The sequence below is a fragment of the Bos grunniens genome, chromosome 2 (assembly GCF_055505025.1).
Source record: "Bos grunniens cultivar Pamir isolate PY7600 chromosome 2, Bosgru_T2T1.0, whole genome shotgun sequence".
NCBI lineage: Eukaryota > Metazoa > Chordata > Mammalia > Artiodactyla > Bovidae > Bos > Bos grunniens.
Genome location: NC_141166.1, coordinates 73737268 through 73751288, shown reverse-complemented (window position 1 = coordinate 73751288; position 14021 = coordinate 73737268). Strand labels below are relative to the sequence as shown.

The 14021-nt window shown below is 42.6% G+C and overlaps 1 protein-coding gene across 35 annotated transcripts in view; it reads right to left on the bottom strand.

Moving 5' to 3' along the window:
- Nucleotides 1–14021, bottom strand: part of MGAT5 (alpha-1,6-mannosylglycoprotein 6-beta-N-acetylglucosaminyltransferase) — a 397826-nt gene that overhangs the window by 267509 nt on the left and 116296 nt on the right. For 8 of the 35 annotated variants that reach the window (XM_086367683.1, XM_086367578.1, XM_086367621.1 and 5 more), the window contains one exon: nt 4556–4678. The exons of the other annotated variants lie outside the window; for them this stretch is intronic. The gene's annotated coding sequence lies outside the window, so the exon portion shown is untranslated. The remainder of the gene's footprint in view (nt 1–4555; nt 4679–14021) is intronic. 35 annotated transcript variants of the gene reach the window in all.

Genomic DNA, 14021 nt, shown 5'->3' with positions numbered 1-14021 from the left:
TTAAATACAAATGTCAGCCCAACCCCTCCCCAAGATGATTCAATTGGCCCGAGTAAAGCCAGTATAATTTTAAGCATGTACCCAAATTCTAAGCACTCTTGGGCTAAAGTGTGCACCTTGCTGCTGCTGCTGCTGCTGCTGCTAAGTCACTTCAGTCGAGTCTGACTCTGTGTGACCCCATGGACAGAGGCCCACCAGGCTCCCCCATCCCTGGGATTCTCCAGGCAAGAACACTGGAGTAGGTTGCCATTTCCTTCTCCAATGTATGAAAGTGAAAAAGTGAAAGTGAAGTCACTCAGTCGTGTCCGACTCTTAGCGACTCCATGGACTGCAGCCTACCAGGCTCCTCTGCCCATGGGATTTTCCAGGCAAGAGTACTGGACCAGACAGATAATTCAACGGAGTAGAGAGAAAAATGGGTGGTGGGGGCGGGGGGCGGGGAATGTGTTTGAGGGGAGAAAGTGATGGATAAGGGAAAACAGCAGTCATGATGAACCAGAGACCCATCTAGAGGTGGCAACCACTATGCAGATCCCGACATGGGACCACTTGAGGGAAGAAAGACAGTCTGGGTTGGCTACATCTTTCAGTCTTTCCAGACAACCAGAAAACCAAAGTCTTAGGACAGATCTCTGTATGTATCAATGTCTGCACTAACTTAAGTTCAGATGGGCCCAAGTTCAAAGGAATTTAGTCTTGTTCACCTGCTCAGGCCACCTCATCACAGGTATGTTACTTTATCCTAATCGCCTAACCATTCTTAACCTTCTAAACAGTAGCCACTGTTGTTCTCAACCAAATACTAATTTCTGATCATCAGTCTCTCTGGCTTCAGAGCTCTAGCTTCTAGGTCACATGCTCTACCCAACACAAGCTTGTGAACCAGTGACACATAACTGCCACCCCTAAGAACTGGAAGGGCATTTAAAAGCCATCTAGAAAGAGAGATGCAGACCCCAGGACCCAAAAAGTGCAAGTGACCTGCCGAGGACCACAAAGACTGTTGAAGGTGTGGTGACCAACTCTGCCCTCATATAAATTGTTAGTTGCTCAGTCATGTCCGACTTTTTGTGACCCCAGGGACTGTAGCCCGCCAGGCTCTTCTGTCCATGGGGTTCATCACTGAACCCACATCTCCTGCATGGCAGGCAGATTCTTTACCATTTGAGCCATCAGGGAAGCCCATCCTGCTATAAGGACCCAGGCAAACCAGGATGGTTGATTGCCCTGAATGAAGGACAAAGCCACATGGCTGTCCCTTGAGAAGGCACCTCTATCATCTGGAATTCTTGATACATATATACATTGTAGCTTCATGTAGCCCTGTTAAGATTCAAACTCCTTGAAGGAAGGGATTCAAGTCCTGCAAATTAAGTACTTAACATTTGTTGGGGCAAGTCTTTGTATCTCCGTGGTCAATAAAGATGCCTGCCAGTGTTGTCCCAGGAGAATCCAGGCATCACTGCTCTGGGAATTTCTCTTCAGAACCCAAGGTCTTGACCATTCACAGAAGCTTCCATCTCAGCCCCTGATGATTGCTTCACCACTTCACTGACAGCGTGAGAAACACGAAGAAACGAACCAGATGAGTAACTTGCAGCTGGCTGCTTCCTTTTCTCCTCGGACCACTAAGTCTCCTTCCTGCCTAATGAGGTTATTACCCATCATCAAGGGACATGGCATCTAGCGCATTTCGAATTCTCCACTCGAAAGGCAGCCTCTCAGCCGTGAAAGAAGTCAGACTCTGCGGTCCTCTCTCAGACGCCTGCCCAGGAACTACTCATGAGGGCCGGAGCTGAACTCGGAGTGTCTTGCACGGATGGAAAGGCAATCAGGTGTGGCTGCAAGATCCAGATTCAAATTTCAGAACTGGCCCTGAGCCCTTTTCCTTTGGGGCTTCCCAGGTGGCAATAGTGGTAAAGAACCCGTCCGCTAATGCAGGAGACGTAAGAAACATGGTTTGATCCCTGGGTTGGGAAGAGCCCTTGAAGGAGGGCATGGCAACCCACTTTAGTATTCTTGCCTGGAGAATCCCATGGACAGAGGAGCCTGGTGGGCTACAGTCCATGGGGTCGCAAAGAGTCAGACAAGACTGAAGTAACTAAGCATGCGCACATACACCTCTCCCTGTGGGAAGTTATAGAAATGGAGATACAGCATCCTTGTCTATAAAATGTCTAATCTGCAGGATTTTAATTTGCAACAGTGCTGGTCCTTAATGAGAGGTGAGTGTTACTGAATAAGTCTCAGGACTCCTATAAGGCTCCCCAGCAGCCACTGTGACTGAGGTGAGAAATCTTTCCACTACTGCCTTATTTTAGAACATACCACCAGCCTCCGCTAACCAGGTTTTATTCTGAATCAGACAGTGGTTTCCTTACTGCCCCTCAGTTCCTTTTTTCAAAACACGCAAGCTAATCTGTCTGAGATGCAGAAAGCGGAGGCAAGTGTCAGCAAAATGTCACCATGACTGACACAAAGGATTTTTCTAGTTCGCCCATCAGTTTTGATGGAGAAGGGAGCAGAGCTCAGTCACCAAGCCCAATGCCTGGTGTTGGAAAAGATGACGGCTTCAAAGAATGTCCTAGGTCAGCACCTAAAAGCCTGAAACCCATCCCCCTGAATTCATTATAAGCCATAGTAACTCAGTAGGACTCCGTCACTCAGAGCAAAACTCCACTTTCAGATTCACAGCCTAGAGTCATTCCCTCCAAGCAGCTGTAGTTTAGAATTATGACCAAAACAAGACCGAACAACAACAACAAAACAATCCCTATGCCCTTATGTTTTACCATCTAAACAAGATAAAACAAAGCAAGATTTACACATGTCTGGGAAACAATGCACATGGACATCATTCTAAGCGAACTGTATCTCAGATTCAGGAAGAATAACTGTCTGCACTGTTCTTCTAGCATAAAACCTGTTGTGGCAGTTCTTTTTACATAAGAAAGTTGTGACCTCAGGTCACCAGATAGAATTGCAGTGCTCAGACTTATTCTTTGGGGGAATAATCCACTTTGCAAGGATAAACAAGTGACAGCTATCAAAATCTTACATTCACATACAGCAAAGACCACTGCCATGACCATCAGTGTACACAGATGTAAGACTGTCCACACTGATCTTGAATCAAAATGTGTCACAGGACTTTCCTGGCGGTCCAGTGGTTAAGAATCTACCTTGCAATGCAGGGTACATGTGTTCAAACCCTGGTCAGCGAACTAAGATTTCACATGTCACAGAGCACCTAAGCCAGTGCGCCACAACTAAGACCAGATGCAGCCAAATTTAAATAAATGTTAAAAAAACAAAAAGTGTCCCAATAAAGTTGGGAAATAACCCATGAGTCCACATAATAAGAAGTCTGACATTCTAACCTAGCAAGAGAAATGGGCAATAAAAAACATTACTTGTGTCTAACAAACTAGTACTCAAAATTCTCCAAGCTAGGCTTTAACAGTATATGAACTGAGAACTTCCAGATGTTCAAGCTGGATTTAGAAAAGGCAGAGAAACCAGAGATCAAATTGCCAACATCCACTGGATCATAGAAAAAGCAAAAGAATTCCAGAAAAACATCTACTTCTGCTTCATTGACTATACCAAAGTCTTCGATTGTGTGTATCACAACAAACTAGAAAATTCTTAAAGAGATGGGAATATCAGACCACCTTAACTGCCTCCTGAAAAATCTGTATGCAGGTCGACAAGCAACAGTTAGAATCAGTCAGGAAACAATAGATTGGTTCCAAATCAGGAAAGGAGTACATCAAGGCTGTGTAATGATACCCTGCTTATTTAACTTATTTGCACAGTATATCATGCGAAATTCTGGGCTGGATGAAGTACAAACTGAAATCAAGATTGCTGGGAGAAATGTCAATAACCTCAGATATGCATATGACACCACTCTTATGGCAGAAAGCAAAGAAGAACTAAAGAGCCTCTTGATGAATGTGAAAGAGGAGAGTGAAAAAGCTGGCTTAAAATTCAACATTCAAAAAACCAAGATCATGGCATCTGGTCCCATTACTTTATGGCAAATAGATAGGGAAACAATGGGAAAAGTGACAGACTTCATTTTCTTGGGCTCCAAAATCACTGCAGATGGTGACTGCAGCCGTGAAATTAAAAGACACTTACTCCTTGGAAGAAATGCTATGACAAACCTAGACAGCATATTAAAAAGCAGAGACGCTACTTTGCCGACAAAGGTGGGTACAGTCAAAGCTATGGTTTTTCCAGTAGTCATGTGTGAATGTGAGAGTTGGACCATAAAGAAGAGTGCTGAAGAACTGATGCTTTTGAACTGTGGTGTTGGAAAAGACTCTTGAGAGTCCCTTGGACTGCAAGGAGATCCAACCAGTCAATCCTAAAGGAAATCAGTCCTGAAAATTCATTGGAAGGAGTGATGCTGAAGCTGAAGCCCCAATACTTTGGCCACCTGCTAACAAGAGCTGACTCATTGGAAAAGACCCTGATGCTGGGAAAGATTGAAGGCAGGAGGAAAAGGGGATGACAGAGAATGAGATGGTTGGATGGTATCACTTACGTGATGGACATGAGTTTGAGCACACTCCAGGAGTTGGTGTTGGACAGGGAAGCCTGGCGTGCTGCAGTCCAAGGGGTCGCAAAGAGTCTCACACCACTGAGCAACTGAACAGCAGTCAATGTCCTGGCATATAAAATGACATTGCTGAGGGAGGTGGGTTCATAAAACTCTCTGTACTATTTTTACAACTTCCTATTAAATAATTATTTCAAAACAACAACAACAACAAAAACGTTGCTTCTCAAAGCATTATTTATTGAGTTTCTTTCTGTTTGGGGAGATTTTTCAACATTTTTCATAATACAGAAGCCCAAACTCCATTCCAAGTGCCCCCTTTCTATTGATGGGTCCAGGATGGGACCTATACCTAAATACTTTGAAAAGGGTCTGCAGATGTTTCTGGACAACCTCCCCTGTTCAATAAGAGCCCCAAACAATGTAAGTCACTGGAGACTTTTAAAAGCAGAGAGACCACCGTATTTGATCTTGGCTGCTATGTGGAGGATCTAAAGAGGGCCTGACCATAGCTCTGGAGGCAGGATTGTACAACTCTTGGTGAGGACTGAGTCAGACAAAGGCCTCCACAGGGTAATGGTAGACATGGTAGGTGGAAACAATCAAGAGGTCAAATCTGCAGGACAGTGAAAGATAACTAAGTGAAGGGGGTAGAGGGAGGAGTCTCAGATGACCACTAGACTTTCATCTTGGGTAGCAGGGGTTATCATGCATCAAGACAGGAAAATGAAGAGCTGGTGTGTGAAGGAGGATCAGAAAGGCTGCTTTAAGTTTCTACAGGGCAACAGGTTTATGTATTATCTTCCGCAGTGGGGAAATCCCTTTTTCCTTATCTGATGGGGCATAAAGAACTGGGGATGGACAAGTTAGCACAGGGGGTGAGAAGGGCGGTCATTGTTCAGCCACGTCAGCCATGTGGCCATGGTCAGACGATTCTCACAGCCAACCACACTCCCAAGCATTAACCCTACATACTTCCACTTGGAAAAGAGCTTACCCAACCGAGAGGTCTCCCACAGGATCTAGAGATGTTAGATTAATATAAACAGAACTAAACACCACATGAAATCTGACTTAAAAGTTTTTTTCAAAATTGAATATCCTACAACAGATGTTTCTACATTTTCTTTTACATGTAGGAGTACAGTTTATTGGGAATAGGAAAAGGGTCCCTGGACAAACATTTCCTTGGGTGGACTGCCACAACCACTCAAAGTTATATTTAGGAATGCATTTCTTTGAGGCAGAGCATTCAAATTTCAGGAACCCCCTGCAACAAAAGAAACGTTCCTAGAATAAATTACCAAAAATCATAAGAAGGAGAAGGGACCTCAAAAACAGTTACTTCAACTGTACACCTGAAACGAATGCAAAATTTTAAGTCAACTATACCTCAATAATTGGGCTTCTGAGGTGACACTAGTGTAAAGAACCTGCCTGCCAATGTAGGAGACGTAAGAGACACAGGTTCAATCCCTGGGTCAGGAAGATCCCCTGGAGAAGGAAATGGCAACCCACTCCAGTATTCTTGACTACACAATCCCATAAACTGAGGAGCCTGGTGGGCTATAGTCCATGGGGTAACAAAGAGTCAGACACAACTGAAGTGACTTAGCACGCATACCTCAATGAAAATAAATTTTAAAAAGTTAACTTATATTACCTTCTCTATAACCTAAATGAATCCTTTCAATATCACTGATTATCAGAAATTAGCTTCTTCACCATCTACCCCATCCTCCACCCCAATCTTTATCTACTGAAAGGCCATTTTCAAATGAAACGTTGCCTTGTTAGGTTGTAAACACATAGGATTCCTCCTGTCTGTTTCTCTCTCGTGACTTTTGTGAAATGTCTGTGCTAGGGTCACTTTTCCGAGATGGTGATGGCACCCCACTCCAGTACTCTTGCCTGGAAAATCCCATGGAAGGAGGAGCCTGGAAGGCTGCGGTCCATGGGGTTGCTGAGGGTTGGACACAACTGAGCGACTTCACTTTCACTTGTCACTTTCATGCATTGGAGAAGGAAATGGCAACCCACTCCAGTGTTTTGTCTGGAGAATCCCAGGGACGGGGGAGCCTGGTGGGCTGCCATCTATGGGGTCGCACAGAGTCAGACACGACTGAAGCAATTCAGCAGCAGGGTCACTTTTGTATTTGGATTATTCCTGACTATATTATTTTGTTATAAGAACTATTTCTTGAGTGCTTGCTATGTACCAACTAGAAGCTTTATGTAAATCTTAATTCTCACAGCCAGTACAGTTATCTGCTTTACAGAAAAAGAACCCAAGACTGAGAGATACTAATTCTGTACTGAAGTACAGAAATGCTCTTAGTGATACTTCTCTGTCCTAATGCAGGCTGCCTCTCCCTGTAAACCTTAGTTTATTTCACATTACATATGTGATGTGAGGATTTTATCCCCAGCACACTGAATTCTGGTTTTCCCACAAAGGTGTCCCCAGAAGATAAAGACTCTTTAGTGAGTAAAGATACACAATGATTATTTGCTAAACCGCACTAACCCTCCCCAAGCAGGGCCACCCTCTATCTGCACGCCCTGTAAGCCAGTGACTCCATTAGTGGGGTCTCAGTGATCCCATGGGGTCAGACGTTTGCCAAGTACTGGCACTGTCATCTTCCTTAATCTGGAATCCCTACTGCTAGAACCATCTTCTATCATCTGCATCATCATCATATAGTACCTACTAGGTGCCAGGTACAGCTCTAAGGCTTCACAAACATTAACACGGTTGATTTTCACAACAGTCCTGTAAGGCTGATGTGACTATACCCATTTTACAGATGAGGAAACTGAAGATTCAGTGAAGTTAAACAGCCTGCCCTCACCATTCAGTCATTAAGTGATGATCTGGGGTCTGACTCAAACTTCATGGTTAGTTTTCTAGAACTCAGAGCAATCTTTGGCTCTTATTTAACATTTCTGACCATAACCAAATTAAAACCACCACAACTTTATTTATAATTGGAATTACCATTAAGCAGGGTCTTCTCCACTCTGAAAGAAAGTGAATGTGAAAGTCGTTCAGCGGCATCTGACTCTTTATGACCCCATGGACTGTATGGAGTCTGCCAGGTTCCTCTGTCCATAGGAATTCTCCAGGCCAGAATACTGGAGTGGGCAGCCGTTCTCATCTCTAGGGAATCTTCCCAACCCAGGGATCGAACCCAGGCCTCCCACATTGCAGGTGGATTCTTTACAATCTGAGCCTCCAGGGAAGCCCATTCTTGTCCACTCTGGGTTGGTATAGTTGTTTGCGTTTACATGCATGAGTTCCTATTTACAGGTGCCTTTCTTATCCTTGGGGGATATGTTCTAAGACCCCCAGTGGATGCCTGAAACTGTGCATAGTCCCAAACCCTATATATGCTATTTTTTTTCCTATACGAACATATCAGTGATAAAGTTTAATTTATAAATTAGGCACAGTAAGATTAATAATAACTACTAATAAGATTAACAATTATAACAATACATTGTAAGAAAGCTTATATAAATGCAGTCTTTCTCAAAATATCTTACTGTACAAATTTAAAGCCTCCTCCATATTAATTAAATACCACACACTGTGCTGTGGCTATAACTTTTCCAGTCCAAGGAGCAACAGCAAAACTAGCACAAACATCCTTTTTCTTCTTTACAGCATCTCAGACAGAAGATTCGTTTTTACTGTAGATGTTACCAACCTCAATAAGTTGAGAACTTTCACCTATGCATTAAAGAAATCACTTTACAGCTTCTCTTTGGCACATGTACATTGCCAGCATCACCACTCCAGTGCACTGGGGTCAGTATTAAGTAAAATAAGGATGACTTGAATACAAGCTCTGTAGTATCACAGCTGATTTGAAAACTGAGATGGCTACTAAGTGGCTAATAGGTGGGTATGCTAGACAAAAAGATGATTCACATTCGGGCAGGAAGCAGTGTATTGTTATTATTCAGAATGGTGCACAATTTAAAGCTTTTGAATGGCTTATTTCTGGAATTTTCCATTTAACATTTTCATACTGTGGTTGACTGTGTGTAACTAAAATTGCAGAAGGCAAAACTTCAGATAAGGGGACCCAAAACATTTTATATTGCTAAATTTGGTCCATTGGTCTATCCCACTGTTTTTCTTTGATTGTTTCTGTCAATTAAAGTTCTAGATATCATTTTGGCTTTGCATCACTTATAAATTAAGTAATTTACAGATTCCTTGGGCAGCGACTATCACAAGACCCTGAGCAGAAAGGATATAAAATTAGACCTTAAACACTTAAGGAGTGATGGAAAACCAGGAGAAATAAAAGTTCAGAGAATGCATTGGTCCTCCAAACTGCTTCCTATACTGGAGAGTTAGAGAGGAGAGGAATGCCCTGTTAAGAAATCATACAGTTATTCTGTTCATTTTGCAATAATCTCCCTTAAAGAAATGGTCTCCAAATTAAAAAGGAAAGTTCTATGTGAAAGGACATCCAAAGAGAAAGCCCTTCATGAAGCTCCTCTGACCTGTGGACAATGGACCTGTACGTTTACACACCGGCAGCATTTACCACCCACCACTGAGGGATGTGGTTTACCTGACTATCATTTGTCTAGGTTACCTGTTTTTGGTGACAGCTTTATTGACATATACTTCACATACCATACAATCCATTCTTTCAGAGTGTGCAATTCAAAGTTTTTAGAATGTCCACAGAGTTGTGCAACTATCAAATCAATCAATTTTAGAATATCTCCATCATTCTGAAAAGAAAACCATTCAGTTCACTTCCTAGTCCTCTACCCATCCCCCAGTTCTAGGCAATCACTAACTCACTTTCTGTCTCCATAGATGTGCTTATGGTAGATGGTTCATATAAATAGAATCCTATACTATGTGGTCTTTTATGATGGTCATCTTTCACTTAGCACAACGCATTCTTGCTCTTCAGTTCTGTTGCTCAGTTGTGTCCGACTCTTGGACAACCCATGGACTGCAGCACGCCAGACTTCCCTGTCCATCACCAACTCCTGGAGCTTGCTCAAACTCATGTCCATCGAGTTGGTGATGCCATACAGCCATCTCAACCTCTGCCATCCCCTTTTCCTCCCGCCTTCAATCTTTCCCAGCATCAGGGTCTTTTCCAATGAGTCAGTTCTTTGCATCATGTGGCCAAAGTATTGGAGTTTCAGCTTCAGCATCAGTTCTTCCAACTAATATTCAGGACTGATTTCCTTTAGGATGGACTGGTTTGATCTCCCTGCAATCCAAGGGACTCTCAAGAGTCTTTTCCAACACCACAGTTCAACAGCATCAGTTCTTCAGTGCTCAGCTTTCTTTATAGTCCAACTCTCACATACACATGACTACTGGAAAAACCATGGCTTTGACTAGACAGACCTTTGTCGGCAAAGTAATGTCTCTGCTTTTTAATATGCTGTCTAGGTTGGTCATAACTTTCCTTCCAAGGAGTAAGCGTCTTTTAATTTCATGGCTGCAGTCACCATCTGCAGTGATTTTGGAGCCCAAAAAAATAAAGTCTGACACTGTTTCCACTGTTTCCCCATCTATTTCCCATGAAGTGATGGGACCAGATGCCATGATCTTAGTTTTCTGAATGCTGAGTTTTAAGCCAACTTGTTCACTCTCCTTTTTCACTTTCTTCAAGAGGCTCTTTAGTTCTTCTTTGCTTTCTGCCATAAGGGTGGTGTCATCTGCATATTTGAGGTTATTGATGTTTCTCCTGGCAATCCTGATTTCAGCTTGTGCTTCATCCAGCCTGGCATTTCACATGATGTACTCGCATACAAGTTAAATAAGCAGGGTGACAATATACAGCCTTGATGTACTTCTTTCCCAATTTGGAACTGGTCTGTTGTTCCATGTCTAGTTCTAGCTGTTGCTTCTTGACCTGCATACAGATTTCCCAGGAGGCAGGCCAGGTGATCTGATATTCCCATCTCTTGCAGAATTTTCCACAGTTTATTGTGATCCACACAGTCAAAGGCTTTTGCGTAGTCAATGAAGCAGATGTTTTTCTGGAACTGTCTTGCTTTTTCGATGATCCAATGGATGTTGGCAATTTGGATCTCTGGTTCCTCTGGCTTTTCTAAATCCAGGACTGAGGAAACAGAGTCTTGGAGGGCACAAACAAAACCTTGTGGATATACCCTTGGCAGACAAGAAATCATTTTTCCTTAGTGACTTAACAACATTTGGAAAACAGGGATATTTAATATAAAAAACTGAGTTTCTGGCAGCTCCTGAAAAATGGGACTATCTGGTCACACTAAACCCTTTCCTCTGAGAGGACTTTGGCAGTAGTGTTGGGCATAGCCCTCCAATTTTCCATGGAAACCATGCAGACTTCTTTATATATCTGTTACCTGCCTAGCATTTAAGTCTTATACTAAATGACTGTAAGATCTAAGGAGGGCAGGCCACGTGTTACTTTTATTCATAAGCATATTTCAACACAGTGTCAGGGGCACAGTGACCAGCAGCTGGGCCTGCTGGATACTAGGCGCTTGGTATCAAACACTGTGCTAGACCCTCTGTACACACCACTTCATTTCATTCTTACCCTTTTGAAATAAACGCTCATCACTTTACATGATGTTCAGAGAATTAGCCAACTGCCCTTTCAAAGCTCACCCAGCTAGTAGTACTGATCCCAAGTTTATGTGATTCCAAAACAAAGGAGTGTGGAAAAGCAAGTAAGCGTATAAAGAGTTTCTCATTAAAAAACACACACACACACACACACACACACACACACACACACACACAGAAAGAGGCAAACACTCTGGTTTCCCAGATGCAGTTTTTGTTCTACCTCTGTCAACAGAAAGTACACACTTTATAGGGTCATTGCTTCTTTCTTCTGTAAAACTCTTAATCTTGCACCAAGAGACGCGAGCAAGGTCTCCCTTATCTTCTGAGATGGACCACACTCTATGGAAACTTTTCCTCTCAGGGCCGCTCTCACTTTCTGAGATGGTCTGCCCTCTGTCTGTGGAATGTCTTTCTCTCAAGGATCCTCTAGCTTTCTGAGACAGTCTACACTCTATCAAATGCCTTTCTCTCAGTGCCTCTCTAGCCTTCTGAGATCTTCGACACTCTGGAATGCTTTCTCTCAAAGCCTCTCTAGCCTTCTGTGTGTTCACACTCTATGGAATGCGTTTCTCTCACCGTCTCTTAGCCTTCTGAGATGGTCCACACTCTGCCTGTAGAATGTGTATCTCTCTAATTAAACTCTTTCAGTTTAAAAAAGAGAGAGAAAGCCAAGAAGAACTACCTCCTAAATCTTCAAATGGGTTAATTCAGCTATAGGGATTAGTGACCATGCTTCCAGCTAGGCAATTCAGAAGGAAAAGCATTCAGCTGAAACATAACATGCCTTCAGTGTGAGATCACAAGACAAAAAGTCACATCGGGAAGTCATTCCCCGGAATAGGAAGTAGGGATCCTTAGCCAAGGGGCAGAGCCCAGAACAAGCACTCAACGACAAACATTCTCTCTTGGGCTACATACCAGCTGACTGGTAACTGAACAAGTGGCTATTTAAGCTACTTGCTTGAAAACACAAAAAGTGCTATCCAGTCACAGTTTGAGGAGGCCATCACAGAAGCTCCCAGAAGAGGTCAGATTCTGGTAAAGGTCTAAAAATAACTTTATCACACAGGGCTGTCCACCTATCACTATCTACTGAGATGGGTGACACCTCAGCAGTAGGACAAAAATCTACCCACTCTTTTCTCTGATTCTTATGAACCACAAGATATACTATGAGATGAAATCACTCTTTTAATGTTTATCCTCCTGGACCAGACTCCTCAAAGTCAGAACCAAGGTCTTACTGCTTGAACCCCCAGAATCTTCTACAGTGATTTCCTACGGTGGGTATGAGTAGGTAGTCAAAAGGATTCTTTTTCTGATCTACACATTTGCCTCAACACTCACAGCAAAGTACCAAACAAATCACATACAGATATATATTACAGATACATATATATTTATTTTATGATAAATTCTAACACAAAGTGGCCTATATATATTTGTGTTAGAATTTATCATAATAGTGATAGGAAATCAGAACCAAATCTGATGCAGGGAGGGGCCATGCCCATGACACAATGCCTCAGAGAGATATGACTGCTGCCCATGAAACATGCTGAGCCTAGAACCTTGCTCCCTGAACATTCATGTGCCTGTGAATCACCTGGGAGTCTGGTTATTCTGTAGATTCTGAGTCTGTGGGCCTCAAGCATCTGCACTTATTCTTTGTTTTGTTTTGTTTTTTCTTTTTGCATTTAATAACATTTTTTATCACAGTTTTTTTAAGTTTTTTTTTTTGCTGTGGATCATTTTTAAAGTCTTTATTGAATTGAATGTGTTATAATATTGCTTCTGCTTTACTTTTTTAAACTTTTTATTTTATATTGGAGTATAGCCAATTAACAATGTTGTGACAGTTTCAGGTGGACAGCAAAGGAACTCAGCCATACCTATACATGTATCCATTCTCCCCCAAACTCCCCTCCCATCCAGGCTGCCACATGACATTGAGTAGAGTTCCCTGTGCTATACAGTAGGATATTGTTGGTTATCCATTTCAAGTACAGCAGTGTGTACACATCAATCCCAAGCTCCCTTTTTAAAATTAAAGTTGATTTACAATGTTGTGTTAACTTCTGCTATACAGCAGAATGACTCTATTATACATACATACATTCTTTTTAATATTATTTTCCATTATAGTTTATCCCAGGATACTGAATACAGTTCCCTGTGCTATACAGTCACAGCTTGTTGTTTATCCATCCTATATATAATATAGTTTGCATCTGCTAGTCCCAAATCCCAGTCCTCCCTCTCCTAGCCCTTGGCAAACACAAGTCTGTTCTCTGTGACTGTGAATCTGTTCCTGTTTCATATGTAAGTTCATTTATGCTGTATTTTAGATCCCACATATAAATGATATGCTTTTTAATAAGTGATAAATAATTTGGTATTGGTCTTTCTCATTCTGACTTCCTTCACTTAGTATGGTGATCTCCAGCTGCAAGAGTCTGCATTTCTGTTAAGCTTCCAGCTGTGGCCAACACTGCCAGTTTGTGGAGCGCCTCTGAGCAACAAGGATCTAGGAGCTCCAACAGGGACCCTAACCGCCTTGGTTCCTTGCAGCCTACGCTATGCCCTAAGGAGCTGGGGTGACAGACAGCAGAGGGCAGAACTGATGAGACGTGCTCTAGATGGGCAATTCCTAAGGCAATGACCTTTCCCTTTTATTTCATTCGAGCTCTGACAATCCATCAGCAGTCATCCCTAATGGGTAAGAATTAGTATAGGGCGGGGGGAAAAAAACCTCTCAAAAACAAATTTCAAGCACCTTCCTGACCACCCTTTGTGCGGCTGCCACAGCTGTGGTGATCTGGGCCATGAACCTCCAGATGCTGG